This window comes from Antechinus flavipes, chromosome 4, assembly GCF_016432865.1.
Source record: "Antechinus flavipes isolate AdamAnt ecotype Samford, QLD, Australia chromosome 4, AdamAnt_v2, whole genome shotgun sequence".
NCBI lineage: Eukaryota > Metazoa > Chordata > Mammalia > Dasyuromorphia > Dasyuridae > Antechinus > Antechinus flavipes.
In genome coordinates this window covers 375,729,209-375,747,086 of record NC_067401.1, presented here as the reverse complement: position 1 = coordinate 375,747,086, position 17,878 = coordinate 375,729,209, and the positions used below count along the sequence as shown (strand labels likewise).

Below are 17,878 nucleotides of genomic sequence, written 5' to 3'. Positions count from 1 at the left end.
TGTTCTACTTATCTATTGCTTTTTCAATTGTTTTGCACCTAATCTGATCAGCTTTTCTGTTTTTTTGGTATCTTTTAATGACTGAATCATGCTTTCTTCAAAATTTTTGAGTACTTTGATTTCTCTTGTCCCTATCATACTCTATCTTGTAGTTATTTCTTTATATATATTTTGTGCTCACATTATAGAGGATGTAATAAAATCCAAATTCCTTAAAGACAGGGTCTATATCTTTTGTCATCATATTTTTTATCATCTTACACACCTACATGTATATAGTAGATACTCAAATATACATTTTTTGACTTTATGATGCATACTTGCCATCTTTTTTGATACTCTACAATATACCATGTACCCTATTTGGGGCAACCTCATAACCACAATTATTTTTTGAAACTCAGAAGCAATTAGTGAACCTTTCAAAAAATTCCCATTAGAAACTTTTCAAAGCATGGTTCATACCTCTGAAATAAACCTCAAATGTCCAGTTCCAGGATTAAAAATAATCAGATTCTAGAAAACTAAAAATAATTTTCAAATTAATACTACTGGCAATCAAAGTTTGCTCTGTTTATTATATTTAGCATCACCAATTGCAGTACCATCTCTACACAAGAAAAACAATGATATGCAGCTAGATCTGTAACTAGGGGTTAAATACTTTCTATCATTGCCTCATTGTTATCCTACCCACAAAGCCTAAAATCCAAGGAGAACAGAAGGAATGAAAGGGAGTGAAAAGGGATGTGACATACTCCTAAGAGACCAAAGACCTGAACTCAAGTTCAAAGAGGAAAGGGCAGAATGTCAGCAGCAGATTCTCCTTGGTAGGGTTTGAAATGGAATTCATTCTTCCTGTTCCATGACTTATGAGCTAGCAATGAAGAAAATCAATCAGAGGTCCCTACCAGTGACAGGACATTGAATAAAAAAGCACTGCCTTTAGGATTTCTATATCTGAGTTTATGCCCCGTGAAGTAAAGAGGTGCTGAAACCTGGAATGGATTCATGAGTCCTTCATCTAATACTTGACATTTCTAGATGCTGGGAGCTAAATATAAATTGACAGCTGTGCTATCTTTCCTACTTTTACTTACTCAAGAAAAGAGTGGCTATTGGGATGCTCAACAAAATGAAAGGTTTTTTTTTTGTTTGTTTGTTTGGTTTTTTTTTTGCTTTTTTCTGGCAACTCTTGAGTTCAGCATATAAAGTAAATTCTATATACTGCTTAAAAGAAATCTGAATGTAGAGGAGCTATGAGATCACAAGATGTTCTGTTTTGTATCATTTATTTCAATTATTGATTCTATGTTAAAAGTAAAATACTGTATTACAGTATCCAGAGATTTGTTCATATAGGGGCCGATTCCCTTACGTCAAGGTCATAAAATAAGATCTCAGAGAAATATAGCAGATACAAGGAAAAAGTAGAATTCTGGGAAGGGGGGGGAGTTATTCTGATTAAATAAATCTATAATAAATATAACTCATTCTAACAAAGGAGAGCAGTAACACAATGAGAGATGGATCTGAGGAATAGATCACTTACCATGTCCCTTAGTACCTATATTTTGGATACACACTGCAAAAGAACAATGAGCTAGGCCCAGAATTAGAAAAAGAGAACAGGCTCATGTAGGAATATTGTATAGGAAATTGTGCAATGATTCTGACGATAACAAGTAGCTCCCTGAAAATAAAAACCTGTGTTTGACACTAATTTTCTTCCAGTATGCTATATGGCTGTAAAAAATGAAATGCCATAATTGCCTAAGAATCAAATATCAGGTAATTCAAATGTCAACTGAGAGATTTCTGGTAGGTATAAGTAGATTGCTAAATATTACTAATAACATATTCAAAAGGTTCTTTAAGAATATGATTATGCAGATGATATGATGGTATACCTAGAGAACCCCAGAGATTCTACCAAAAAGCTATTGGAAATAATTCATAATTTTAGCAAAGTAGCTGGCTACAAAATAAATCCCCATAAATCCTCAGCATTTTTATACATCACCAACAAAACCCAACAGCAAGAGATACAAAGAGAAATTCCATTCAGAATAACTGTTGATACCATAAAATATTTGGGAATCTATCTACCAAAGGAAAGTCAGGAACTATATGAGCAAAATTATAAAAAAGTCTCCACACAAATAAAGTCAGACTTAAATAATTGGAAAAATATTAAGTGTTCTTGGATCGGCCGAGCGAACATAATAAAGATGACAATACTCCCTAAACTAATCTATTTATTTAGTGCTATACCAATCAGACTTCCAAGAAAATATTTTATTGATCTAGAAAAAATAACAACAAAATTCATATGGAACAATAAAAAGTCGAGAATCTCAAGGGAATTAATGAAAAAAAAATCAAATGAAGGTGGCCTAGCTGTACCTGATCTAAAATTATATTATAAAGCAGCAATCACCAAAACCATTTGGTATTGGCTAAGAAATAGATTAGTGGATCAGTGGAAAAGGCTAGGCTCACAAGACAGAATAGTCAATTATAGCAATCTAGTGTTTGACAAACCCAAAGCCCCTAACTTCTGGGAAAAGAATTCATTATTTGATAAAAACTGCTGGGATAATTGGAAATTAGTATGGCAGAAATTAGGCATGGACCCACACTTAACACCATATACCAAGATAAGATCAAAATGGGTCTATGACCTAGGCATAAAGAACGAGACTATAAATAAATTAGAGGAACATAGAATAGTTTATCTCTCAGACTTGTGGAGGAGAAAGAAATTTGTGACCAAAGATGAACTAGAGACCATTACTGATCACAGAATAGAAAATTTCGATTACATCAAATTAAAAAGCTTTTGTACAAATAAAACTAATGCAAACAAGATTAGAAGGGAAGCAACAAACTGGGAAAACATTTTTACAGTTAAAGGTTCTGATAAAGGCCTCATTTCCAAAATATATAGAGAACTGACTCAAATTTATAAGAAATCAAGCCATTCTCCAATTGATAAATGGTCAAAGGATATGAACAGACAATTTTCAGAGGATGAGATTGAAACTATTACCACTCATATGAAAGAGTGTTCCAAATCATTATTGATCAGAGAAATGCAAATTAAGACAACTCTGAGATACCACTACACACCTGTCAGATTGGCTAAGATGACAGGAAAAAATAATGATGAATGTTGGAGGGGATGCGGGAAAACTGGGACACTAATGCATTGTTGGTGGAGTTGTGAACGAATCCAACCATTCTGGAGAGCAATCTGGAATTATGCCCAAAAAATTATCAAATTGTGCATACCCTTTGATCCAGCAGTGTTTCTATTGGGCTTATATCCCAAAGAAATACTAAAGAAGGGAAAGGGACCTGTATGTGCCAAAATGTTTGTAGCAGCCCTGTTGTAGTGGCTAGAAACTGGAAAATGAATGGATGCCCATCAATTGGAGAATGGCTGGGTAAATTGTGGTATATGAATGTTATGGAATATTATTGTTCTGTAAGAAATGACCAGCAGGATGAATACAGAGAGGTCTGGCGAGACTTACATGAACTGATGCTAAGTGAAATGAGCAGAACCAGGAGATCATCATACACTTCGACAACGATATTGTATGAGGACATATTTTGATGGAAGTGGATTTCTTTGACAAAGAGACCTGAGTTTCAATTGATAAATGACGGACAAAAGCAGCTACACCCAAAGAAAGAACACTGGGAAACGAATGTAAACTATCTGCATTTTTGTTTTTCTTCCCGGATTATTTATACCTTCTGAATCCAATTCTCCCTACGCAACAAGAGAACTGTTCGGTTCTGCAAACATATATTGTATCTAGGATATACTGCAACATATCCAACATATAAAGGACTGCTTGCCATCTAGGGGAGGGGGTGGAGGGAGGGAGGGGGAAAAAAATCGGAACAGAAACAAGTGTCAATATAATGTAATTATTAAATAAAAAAAAATTAAAAAAAAAAAAAGAATATGATTATAAGAGGTAGGCTTGTCATGTAGAGAAAATTAGGGATAGCAACAAATGGACAGCCTGAATGCTATAATGTTAAAATGTAATGTTAGAAGATCTAGATCTAGAGAAACAAATACATTGACCTGATCTCCTGTAGGGGATTTATTGGAGGCTATGGAAAAGAATCTGAAAGGATTTTAATACATGAATGGGGCTGGAAGAAATGTGCCAACATTGGTGAAATCACAGCTCTACTGAAATACTGAAAAAGTATCCTATATACTTGGTCCACAACTTGAGTTTTGCTACTAGAATGACACTGGATTTGAAGGAGAAAGATCTGGTATTTTAGGATCATTCTAGATTAACATCTCATCAAAGCACTTAAAGTTATCATAATAAACAGTGCTTTGGAATAGGAAAAAGAAAGGAAGAGCCTATTCATGTTTCAAAATAACATTTTGTATTGCAAAGATGCTTTCTTACTTCTAATGATCCTAAGTTGAATGGATGACAAAGGTTTACTAACATTTGAAATTGACTATTCTTAAATTTTGTGAATATTTTATAATACTCTCCTAGCCTCGATTTAAAAAAAACAAAAGTACATCATGTATCAACTTTTTAGTCACTGGAAAAATATCTCTCATTTACAGAATTTAAAAACTAAAATAATGTTTATAAACTGCCTAAAATCTATGTGACTAAACATGTTTTGCCTGGCTTTCTGCCATTCCAGACTTAATGGCTTCAAGAAAAGTTTGATTACTACAAATAGACATACAAGACTGAGAGTCATTTGAAAGTTTCTTTCATATGTTTCATAAATTGACATGGTCAAAAAATTCATCATTTAATAGTTAATTTTCTAATAAAGTTTGTATGTCCATATTCAGTTAGTCTATGCTTGGATAGCAATATCTAAAATTTGTGCTATTTTTGTATTTGTATTTGAACCTCCATAATCACTTCCATGTCACAATGAAAATTTGAATTAAAAGTTTAATAAACACAAACTTGTTTCACAAAATTAATTACATATGTTTGCAGGAGAATAATTTATGAAATATATATGCATTTTCTTTTACCATTTCTCCCTTTTTTGGTGATGAATAACAATAAGAGGTAACAATTACATACTGCTTTACAGTTTTCACTTTATCTCATTTGATGCTCACTACAAACTTGTAAGGTAAATGCAAGTATTATCTCCATTTTATAGAAGAAGGAACTGAGGCTGAGAGAAGTAAAATTAATTGCCCAGCATCACACAGGGTAATGTCTGAGGCAGGATTTCAATTCAGGATTTACTGATTCCTATTCCAGCACTGTATGTAGCCATTAGCTAACAAAGAAAATATTGTTCTAACAAAACTTGCAAAAAAAATTTCCAAAATATTCATAACAATAGTAATTCATATATATATATGTACATGTATATATATTAAGTATTTTCCTTAAAACAGCCTTTTAAAGTAGATAATGAAATATTATCCCCATTTTACAGATGAAGAAATTAAGGCTCAGAGGCTTAGCGACTTATTCATAGTCAACCAGTGAAGCCTCTGAGATCTACTGGAACCAAGTCCTATGTTCTTTCCAAATTACCTACCTCCCATGCTCAACTTATTGAATATTCCAATAGTTGTTTCCCAGCTTTGATATAAATTATCATAGCATTTTCAATCAATAGTATTGATTAGATTAAAATTTAATTAGAAAAGAATAAAGATAACATTATTTCAAAGCATATAATATGCACTTTTTAACACACATCTCTCTCTCTCAACATTATAGTTATATCAAATGAATGTATTTTGAGGGGAAGACAAAGAACTAAATTAAGTCTTCACAACCAGTGATTTTGTCATAATTTAAGTAAATTTTATTTAAGTCAAATCTCTCTCTAATCACACTGAAATACTAAAAAGGGAAAAACACAAACAGCAATGTAGTATATGAAAGATGGAAGTAAAAAAAAAATTTAAACACTTGGTGTAGTTACTATGCAGATCTGCAGAATCTTTCCCTAAAAGACTTAAAAATAGGACAACTTTTATCTGTATGAGATAATTTCTGTGTAATCCTACTTAAAAGCAAAGAGATATGATAAATAATATATGTTTCATCCACTCTCATTTTCCTTATAGTTAACTTCACTAAATTCTATAACCTCCTATGTGATTTCTGTCACTGGGTACAAAAAGTGTAATTCCTATCAGTTTCTTTGTCTGAGTTTCATAGAATGTCAAATAAAATGCACAAGTCAAAGATTTCTGGTCAATAAATTCAGTTTTAATGTTTTATTTGCTACATAAAATACATAGGACCCAAATAAGTTACATAATTAGAATTGATGTAAATATGAAAAATCTTACTCTAAAATAAAAACAATGCAAATAGTTTAATCAATCAATACAACCAAAGAATTCAGTCAAGAAACATGTATCATGTCCCTATAATGTGCTAAACACTAGAGATGCAAAGAAAGGCCAAAAAAAAAAATGCTTTCAGGAAGTTCACAGACTAACAGGAGGGAAAACCTCAATATTATACAAGCAAGATATATACAGCATAAATTGAAGATAATCTCAGAGGAAAAGCATTAAGATTAAGGAATAGGAAAGTTGTAGAAGCTGAAATTTTAGCTGAGATTTGATTGGTTGTTCCTTCATACTTGAAGAGGACCAAAATGACATCACTGCATTAGGGTCAAGGTATAATTGTGGCTATCATACCAACAAGAACTCAGAAGGCTCTGCCACAGATGAGGCACAAATAGTTCATGTGAGCATCTGGAGAGGGACTGTCTCTAAATTTGTGCATTTCATGTTTCTTTTTCTGCTTGCTCCCAGAGTATACACCCCTTATGATACAAGTGGACTAGGGGTTCTGGGCTAGTGTCTCCCAGATCTCCCAGTTGATTCCAACATTCTTCAGAGAGAGCTTGAGAATGTCTTTGTATCTTTCTTTTGACCTCGATGTGAGTGCCCTCCTTGTGAGTTCGCTGTAAAAATAGACTTTCAGGCAAATGCTTGTTTTGGTATGCAAACAACACGGTCAGCCCATGGGAGCTGTACTCTCTGAGGTACAGTTGGAATATTTAGCAGTTCAGCTCAAGAAAGGACCCCAGTGTCTGGTAACTGATCTTGCCAGGCAGTCTTCTGAGCCTTCCTGAGGCAATTCAGATGGGAGTAATTTCATTTCCTGGCATGGCATTGGAAAACTGTCCAGATCTCATAGCATACAACAACCCATTGCCTCTGTACAGTTTGGTAATCAGACTGATACCTCTTCTCTCCCACACCTTCCTTCGAGCTTTCCTACCCTGAGCTAGTTATGGCATTGTGTGCATCACCTGTGTGTCCATTTTGGAAGGTGTACTGCGGAGTTAAGTGAGCTGATTCACAGCATTCAAACCTTCTCCATTCTCTGTAACTGATGGTTCCACGTATGGGATGATGCTGACTGGGAGAACTTCTGTTTTCTTGGTGTTGTTAAGCCCAAAGTAACACAGCCTCAGAAGCTGCACTGAGTGCACAATCATTTAAGAACAAAAAGTCACACAACTCTCTCCCCTTAAATCTTGGTGTGTAGCCTTTTCTAGTTAAACTATTTACCATGAGTACAGCAGCTGTCCTTGAAGCCATTTTCATACTTTTTGAAGGAATCTAATAACATCACCAAAAACTTTATGTTAAAAAGCATGGAAGAAAGCCTGGAGTCCTGTTTCACTCCACTGGTGATTGTATCAAAGACTGAGATGTGAAGCAAGCCAGTGAAGGTGGGAAATGGAAATAAGGAAGGAGAATATTCCAGGTATGAGAAATAGCCAGAAGAATGTCTTCTTTAAGGAACAAAGAGAAAGTCAGCGTTGTTGGATTGCAAAGTACATGGGAGAGAATAAGATGTAATTTATTACCAAAGTGTTTGATTTGGAGTCAAAGAACCTGAGTTTGAATCTTGGTTCTGCCATATTCAACCTTTGTGAGTTTGAACATTTGAGCCTCATACTTCTTGTTTATAAATTCAAGGAACTGTACAAGATGACCTTTAGGGTCTCTTCCAGTTCAGAATGAATAATACTATATTTCCAGAAAGAAGCTTCTTAATACTTAGCTAAGTTGCTATTCATATGGAATAAAATCTATTTAAGGATCTTTCCTAAGATCCTGGAAAAAAACAATATAACTAATATAATATTGTAAATATAGGATTTATTTTTAAAAAAAAACTAAAACAAATGGAGGTTTTGCTCTGATGGAATTCTAGAAAAAGGAAAGTCAAAGACCTTAGTATTATCTGAAGGGAAAGAATGTTCTGATTCTATCCAACTAGTTCTGGTTATTTTAATTAAATTTTACACATTTAAGATGATGCTCTATACAAACTACCATGCTGCATTTAAAATCCAAAACTGAATAGCTCCTATCTTCAAGAAGTTTAGTAGGTAATGTTATATATAACAAAATAAATATGTGACTAAAGACAGCAGAAACATATGTAAGATGTACATATTACTAGGAGAGTTTATAAGATAGAGAGATCACTTCTAATTCAATAGCAAAGGTAAAATAGATGGATGAAGTAGCATTTAGGTGGACCTTAAAGTTGGGCAGAATTTTGAATAGTGAACATATAGGAGGAAGGGTAATCCAGATACACATATACATGCATATTTATGTGGTATTTAAGCAAAGGTATAGTAGTAGAGTTTAGGGCATGGGAAGAAGAATAGTATAAGACTATAGAATAAATTGGTACCAGATTATTCAGGATTCTAAATGTTAACCTAAGAAGTTTGGACATTATATCTTAGGCAATGGGCAATGGAAAGATACCAGAGGGTTTTGAGAAAAGGAAGGATATAATTAGAAATATACAGAGACTAGAGGCAGAGAGATGAAAGAAGACCAAAGCAAGAGTACATTAAGAGGAAAAAAGAATACATTAAGGGAAAGAGGGTGAAGTACATTATGATAAAATTGGGCTTATACTAGAGTAATGACAATGTGAATGAAGAAAAGAGAAACTATGAATTTAGACAATCACATCTTGATGACTAATTAAATATGGGAGAGGGAGAAAGAGAGAAAGAACTTAAATATTCCCAAATGGGAAAACAAGAGTGACATCAAAAGAAAACTTTTGCAATATAGTGACATATAAGTTGTAATATTCAGTAGGCAGTTATAAATGTGGGTCTAGACTTAAGCTAAGGAAAAATAGAGATATGTATGTCGCTTTGGTATGGAAGGAAATGAATCCCATTAGGGTAGATGAGCTCACTAAAAAAAAAAAAAAAAAAGTGTATGGAATATATTTAAGTCTTAGATAAAATATGGGGAATTAACATTTTCACCAATACTTCCAAACCATAACGAGAGCCTTGTGTTTAATTCTAGGTGATTTTAAAGGTCATTTACACATTTTTCCTCCATTAAATGAAACACTTTGTTATTTTTCGCTTTTTTGAATATTTCAGTTTTCCCAAATATGTGTAAAAATTTTTTTTATTTTTAAAAATTTTTGCATTCCAAATTCTCTCCCTTCTTTTGTCCTTCCTTTTCTCCATCTCTGAAATAGGAAGATACACACACACATACACAAACTTTTGATATAGATATACATGTGCAATCATGCAAAATGTATTTTCATATTAGTCATGTGAAAGAAGACACAGACCAAAAAAAAAAAAAACTTGAAAAATAGTACATTTTAATTTGCATTCAGACTCTTATTAGTTCTTCCTCTGGAAGTAGATAGCATTTTTCATCATGAGTCCTTTGGAATTATCTTAGATTATTATATTGCTGAGAATAGCTAAGATCATGATGTATGATCATCATAGAATATTGCTATTTTTGTGTCCAATGTTCTCCTCATTCTGCTCATCATTTCTTAGAGCACAATAGTATTCCCATTACAGCCACAATTTGTTCAGCCATTCCCCAATTGATGAGCATCCCCTCAATTCCTAATTCTTTGCCACCAGAGATTCTTTTACCTTAAAAAAAAAATCTCTTTGAGATTCAGACGTAGAAGTAGTATCACTGGATCAAAGGGAATGTTTAGTTTTAGAGCCTTTCGTGCATAGTTCCAAATTATTCTCCAGATTGATCAGGTCAGGTCACAACTCCATCAACAACGATTTGTGTCCCAGTTTTTCCACACTTTTATTTCAACATTTATCATTTTCCTTTTTTGTCACAGTAGTCAATCTGATAGGTATGAGATGGTACTTCAGACTTATTTTAATTAGTATTTCTCTAATCAACAGTGATAATAATCAATTACTAAATTGTAAAGTACTTGAAGATAAGAGTTACAACCTAGTCAGTTCTGGGTTTTTAAAAACATAGCATGGTGGCTTTTATACAGCATCAACTTAATAAATATATAAAATTGAATTAAAATAACCAGGACTAGTTGGATGTTTTATGTGATTTAGAGATATCTTTGATTTCTTCATCTGAAAACTGCCTGTTAAATTCTTTGACTATTTATCAATTGAGAAATAGCTTTTAAGTATGAAAATTATCCATTGTACATTTTATAATGCTCTCTATCTCTTATTTGGTCCTAACGTCTCTTCACCATAAATCTGATTGGTAAACTATTCCTTGCTCTCCTAAGTTGTTTATGATATCACTCTTTGTTTAAATCATGTATCCATTTTCACCTTATCTTGTTATATGATGTAAGATGTTGGTCTATACCTAGTTTCCACCATACTGTTTTCCAGTTTTCCTAGCAGTTTTTGTCAAATAGTGAGTTCTTCCAAAAGCTTGGATCTTTGGGTTTTTTAAACATAAGATTACGATGATCATTTACTACAGTGTATTGTGTAGCTAATGTATTCACCTTATCTACTATTCTATTTCTTAGTCAATACCAGATTGTTTTGATGACGGCTATACAATGGTTTGCTATATGGTACAAATAAGCTACCTTTTTTCACATTTGTAGTCATTAATTTCCTTGATACTCTTGACCTTTTGACCTTTTATTCTTCCAGGTAACTTTTCTAGCTCTATGAAATAATTTTTCAAGTAGTTTGATTGGTATGGCACTAAATCAGTAAATTAACTTGGGTATAGCTGTCATTTTTATTACATTGGTTTGGTCTACTCATGAGCAATTGATATTTTTCCAATTGTTTTTATGTGACTTTATGTGAAAAGCTAACATTTCTAGTACAATTCTGATAATAGTGGTGATAATGGGTATCCTTGTTTTACTCTGATCTTATTCTGAAGGCTTCTAACTTAATCTCATTACATATAATGCTTGTTGATAGTTTTAGATAAAAAGTACCTAACATTTTAAAGAAAATTCCATTTATTCCTGTATTTCTAGTGTTTTTAAAGAAATAGGCGCTGTATTTGTCAAAAGCTTTTCTGCTTCTATTGAGATAATAAGATTTCTATTGGCTTTGTTATTGAGATGTTCAATTGCGTTTGTCATTTTCCTAATATTGAATCAAATTTGCATTCCTGATATAAATTTCATGAAGTCATAGTAGATGATCCTTGACACACTTTTATCAGTAAGAAAGATAGTGAAGAGTCTAGAAACCATGAAATCAGAAATAACTGAATAAAGCAAGGCTATTCATTTTGAAACAGGAAAAAAAGCAAAACACTAAAACTAGCACAAAGAGTGACTTCAAAAAGAGACTAAATTTTTTTTTTTACAAAGTTAAAAGAAGAAAAACTAAGACTGATATGTAGAACTAACTATAAGATATTCCACCTATTCATCCAACTTACTGTCTGACTTTGGACTCTTATAGTAGGGTCAGTCTACTCATTTCTGAAGGGAGACTCAGATGTTGATATTGCTACTTTCTGGAATTATTCAGTGTTGTTTTATTCCAAGTTCTCAAGGACAGATTAGGCTAAAAACTTGCAAACTTTTAGTGCTGTCAAGGTAGTCTGATCCAGGGAAAAGTTTGTGTCTGAGGTCTACAAGTTCCTGACTTGGGTTTGAAAGAATTGTAGACTTCACTTTCGTCTGGGATTCCTGTTTCATTTACATTTCTGTAGGCTTCAGATTGAGATGTAAGATGGAGATGAATGTTGGAGGGGATGCAGGAAAACTGGGACACTAATGCATTGTTGGTGGAGTTGTGAACGAATCCAACCATTCTGGAGAGCAATCTGGAATTATGCCCAAAAAATTATCAAATTGTGCATACCCTTTGATCCAGCAGTGTTTCTATTGGGCTTATATCCCAAAGAGATACTAAAGAAGGGAAAGGGACCTGTATGTGCCAAAATGTTTGTAGCAGCCCTATTTGTAGTGGCTAGAAACTGGAAAATGAATGGATGCCCATCAATTGGAGAATGGCTGGGTAAATTGTGGTATATGAATGTTATGGAATATTATTGTTCTGTAAGAAATGACCAGCAGGATGAATACAGAGAGGACTGGCGAGACTTACATGAACTGATGCTAAGTGAAATGAGCAGAACCAGGAGATCATTATACACTTCGACAACGATATTGTATGAGGACATATTTTGATGGAAGTGGATTTCTTCGACAAAGAGACCTAACAAAGTTTCAATTGATAAATGACGGACAAAAGCAGCTACACCCAAAGAACGAACACTGGGAAACGAATGTGAACTATCTGCATTTTAGTTTTTCTTCCCGGGTTATTTATACCTTCTGAATCCAATTCTCCCTATGCAACAAGAGAACTGTTCGGTTCTGCAAACATATATTGTATCTAGGATATACTGCAACATATCCAACATATAAAGGACTGCTTGCCATCTAGGGGAGGGGGTGGAGGGAGGGAGGAGGAAAAAAATTCGGAAAAGAAACGAGTGCAAGGAATAATGTTGTCATTATAAAGTAATCATTAAATAAAAAAATTAAAAAAAAAAAAGATGTAAGATGGAACTAAGAACCCACTCTGATCCTAGATTTCAAGACCCAAAACTGTTGCTTGCTCCTTGCTCAGTTCACTGGCTAGAACCTGCAACTGCTCCTCAGCTCTGGGCCTAAGTCCTTTCCTTAGGATATGCTGGACCTATGACCCAGACTTGGGTAGTAAGCATCAGATGCCAATTAGTACTAATTGTACTGTATTAGATCTCATTACTCTGGTATGGTTCTGGGACTTCATTTTGCTCTTGGGCACAGCCCCAGGGCATCAGAATACTCTTCATGGAACATTCCTAATCAGAACAGTATCTACAAACCTATGCGGCCCCCCTGCTAATCTGAACTGAATAAGTAGCTGATTTTTTTTTCTTGGATTTCCCCATTGGCATTTGGACTGATAAACTGTCTAGAAATATTTGAAGGAGTTTGAGGGAAGAGCTCTGTTGTACTTCCTCCTGCTACTCTATTCTTTGATTCCACTAGCATCTCTCCTTCCCCTTCCACTTCTTCAAATCACTTCTCTGTCCTCACTAGTACTTCTTGGAATCCTGAATTTCCTTTAAGATACTGCCTCATATAAAAGACCTCTCCTAATTCCTTCAATTGTTACACTTTTAATTTCTTGAAATTGCTTTTTCCCCTTTTTTGAATTTATGAGAAGCAATCTGGTATCATAAAGAGCTAGTTTTGGAACCAAGAAAATTTGCAACCATACATATTAAGGGTGTGACCCTGAGCAAGTCACTTAGTCTTTCAAAACAAAACAAAACTCTCCAAGCTATAAATTGAAAAGAAGGTGCCACCCTGTTCTGGTCAAGGGACATTTCCCACAGGGAGCATCCTCCACCATTGAAATGACCGGTCCAGCCTCTATGTACATGCTGTTTCCTTCTCCTCTCAGCCAGCATTAATCTCTCTGAAGGCAGGTATTTTTTTTTCTTTCAAACTCCAGCACTTAGCATAGCTGTTTATAGGCAGCAGTCATTTATTGAGGAATTAATTCAACTAAATTTATAAGAGTAAAGAATAATTTAAGGACGTACTTTCCGACAATTAAAGCTGCTCAGATTTAAAACTGGGTTGCTTTGGAGGGTCCTAAACTCTCTACATTACTAAAAGTATTTAAGTAGAGAACATTTATCCATGTGCCAAAGATACCATGGAAGGTACATCTAGATTGGGTGAGAAGTTGCTCTAAATCAGTAGACTGTAAATTTTTTTCTCTTCTCTTCTTCCACTACAAGATTTTGTCTGGTAATCTCCTCAGCTTCCTACAATATATTCAATTATCTCTATGCAGATAATTGTAAGATCTATTTATCCAGCTTGTCTCTTGCCTTTACAGCTTTAGTTTCCAGAGCCCCTAAAGCAGCCCAGTTTAATATCTGAGCAGCTTTAATTGTCAAAAAGTACTTCCTTAAATTATTCCTTACTCTTATAAATTTAGTTGAATTAATTCAGATATAAAATATATATTTATTCAGATATAAAAGGTAATTGAATATATTGTAGGAAGCTGTAGAGATGTGTCACACATACTCACTCTCTCTCTCAATTCATTCTCTCTAATGCGGACCCCTCCCCATTTAGTCTGCACACCTCTTGTTTATACATAGTTATATGTTATTGCCTTAGATTTTGAGCTTTTGAGGACAGGTACTATTTTTTGTCTTTGTATCCCTAGTGCTTAATACAGTGCCTGGCACATTGTAGGGACTTAATAAATGTTTGACTTGGTTCTATACAGTCTGATTTCTCCCTTGATTCTTCATGCAGTCACAAAATGATTCTGTTGCTGTGTAGTCTCACAACTTTTCTCATATTCATCATCTTATTCCTCCAAGATCAAATATAAAATCCTATCTGGTTTCTGAAGCCCTTTATAACTTAGTCCCTTCCTATCTTTTCTGACTCCTGTCATTTCCATCCCCTCTATAATCTGGTGACAATCTTTCTGTTCTATTTCCAGAATCCATTTTTTTCCCACTGGCTTTGCCTCAGGACCCTCCTCTCCTCTGCTAAGGTTCTAGACTCAGCTCAGATCCTACCTTCTAAAAGAGGCATTTTCTGGGAAAGAGGGAGAGAGGGAAAGAGAAAGAAAGGGAAGGAGGGAAAAAATTCTTGGAAATGTATCAGTATTTAAGTCTTTTTTAAAATTTCCTGTTGATTTCTACATGTATTTCATTCAAAAGACAAAATGTTATGGTTAATTAAAGATTTTCCTTTTACTTAAGAGTAGAATGGTATTAAATCACTTAATTGCTAGGGGGTTATTCCTATTTCTACTGTTATACACTAACAAAAAGGTCCTTCCTCCCCCCTTCATGTTTCCCTTGGGGGACTATGATCCTCTAGTAATATTGCTGAATCAAAGGATATGCAGAGTTTTATAGCCCTTTGACCAAAGTTCCAAATTGTTCTCCAGAATAGTTGGATTAGGTCATAATTGTACCAATAGCATATTTAGTATTTAAGATCTCTTCCAAATAAGAGTCTTTTTTAAAATCAGTAACTCAAAAAAATTTTTTTCACTCATTCTAAAAACCCTATTTGGGGAAAGCCCTACTCTTTAATGGAGAAAATTCTTAAAAGTTGAAAACTTTTATAATATAGACAATATTCAATTTAGAATATATACTGCAGGTGAGAGTAGATTATGACAAGGAAGGAAAAGTATTTTGAAAAAGTCTGAGCACAAAATTTACTGTATAGGGACAGCTAGGTGATGCAGCGAATAGAGCACAAACCATGAAGTCAGGAGGCCTGATTTCAAATCTGGCCTTAGACACTTAACACTTCCTACCTGTATGGGACCTGAGCAAGTCACTTAAACCCAATTGCCTCAACAACAACAAAAAAAAATTTACTGTATAGCATCACTTGTTTCATGTAGACCGACAAGAATATTAAATTCAAACTGAATATACCTCAAAAAGCATTTGTTCCTCAAAGGTGCCACACAATCTAGTACTGGCTACATACGGTTTTCATGAAAATGTAATTACACAAATCCAAGAGTATCATTTTGCTTTAAGGTCATATTATATTACCATGCCCACAGCCTTTTTGGTGAATGCCTCAGATGGAAAGATATTTTAAAATTTTAGCTAAAAGGGTTTTCCCCCACTTTGAAAGAAAAATTTATCACCCAGAGGTTAATTTGGTAGTGAGCCTCCATGGACTTAGCTATACTAATCCTTAGAAAACATATATAAATTAATTAATCCATGTTCAGTCATTTTTTATGCAAATAGATGTTACTGTCAATAGTACTGAAGCTGTAGTAAAGAAAGATCTAAGTTCAAATCTTTCACCTCAGATACTTACTAGCTTTCTGAACCTAAGCAAGCCATTTAACTTTTCCCAGCCTCAGTTTCATCATCTGTAAAAAAGATAACATTTACCTCACAGAGTTGTTAAAGATCAAATAAGATAAAATCTGTTAAGCTCTTAGCAAACTTTAAAATACTATATAAATATTAACTATTACTTCTATAACCTAATTCTGGCAGAGGTTTCTTGAATGCCAGCTTAAATAGAAACCAAATGCTGGCAGATATCATATGAATGGTAATGTGACATGGTCCTTAGGATAACTGAAACTCACTATATTTGTTCCTCTGTCCCTATGCAAACCTGTCTTCCTTCCAATACACATGGCAATTTAGGAAGGAAGGGGAATTCTTGTCACATTGATAAGATGTCTGATTGATCATTATATACTTTTTCTAAAGTTTCACTGTCTATCCCCTTCTAATCCTCCCAATTTATTAGGGAACAGTTCAGATTCTATTTACTTCATGAACCTGCCTTCTGCAAGTATTCCTGACCAATGATTTGCCCTTCTCTCAACTCTCTTGGCATTTATGCTTAATAACACAAAATTTGGTTCTTGTTTTCCTAATACCCTGCACTGTTTTGTTTTGTTTTTTGCTTATGCTTCTGTCTTATCCTTTAAAAATTGTAATTTTATTTAAATAAACATATAAACAGGAACATTTACTACATCATTTTCACAGCATTTAGCTCAGTATTGTTCATATAACAGGTGCAAAATTCCTTACTAGTTGCTTGTTTATAAAGCTGATTCAGAGTTTCTCTTGAAAACATCAGTATAAGTTTTATTATATTTTGCATTTTGTATTCATTAGAAAAAAAATTTAGAACAGTATTTCTTAGTAAATAGCTTGGTTCAGTAGAAAGTCTGAGGACAGAATCCAGAAATTCAAAGATGGAAAGGACATCAACAGCTAATTGATCCAACTCACACACAAATGGATCCCATCAACATAATCAACAAATGACTCTCAAGCATCTGCCTGAAAATCTACAAGAAAGAGAAAATCATCAGTGTACTTTTGGAAAGCTCTTGTTAGGTAGCTCAATGGGTTGAGTTCTGAGTCAGGAAAATCTAAGTTCAAATCTAGCCTCAGACACTTACTAGCTATGTGATCCTAAATAAGTAACTTAATCTCTGTTTTCCAATGGCAAGATAGAGATGCAATAGTACCTACTTCCTAGAATTGTGAGAATCAATTGAAATAACATTTGTAAAGCACTTAGCATAGTGCCTGGCACATAGCAGGTTCTGAATAAATGGTTGTTTACTTCCTTCTTTAATAAGGTTTTCTGGAGGAGACAGAATGGCATAGTAAAGGCAAAAAATCTTCCCAGCTCACCCTTAAAACCTTCCAAATGACATTAAATAATGACCCTAATCAAATTCTAGGCAGAACCCACAAAAAGATGGAGTGAAACAGTTTTTCCAGCCCAAGACAACTTAGAAGGTCAGCAGGAAAGGTCTGTTGCACTAGGGTGAGAGAGGAATGCAATCCAGCACAGCTATACCAGGGCAAACCAGGCCCAGAAACAAACCTTGAGGCAACTGAATCAGTGGCAGCAGGGACAGTTTCCAGACTTAGCCCACAGATGGTAAAGGGATCAGACTACAGGCTAAAAGATTTACAGGGGTCCCTTTGCTGGCACCAGGGGCCGGACTCCTATGTTTGGATCTGGGT

At 34.3% G+C, this 17,878-nt stretch overlaps 1 protein-coding gene across 1 annotated transcript in view; it reads right to left on the bottom strand.

Moving 5' to 3' along the window:
- LOC127561578 (uncharacterized) overlaps positions 1-17,878 on the bottom strand; it is a 54,463-nt gene that overhangs the window by 21,576 nt on the left and 15,009 nt on the right. The window lies entirely within an intron of this gene.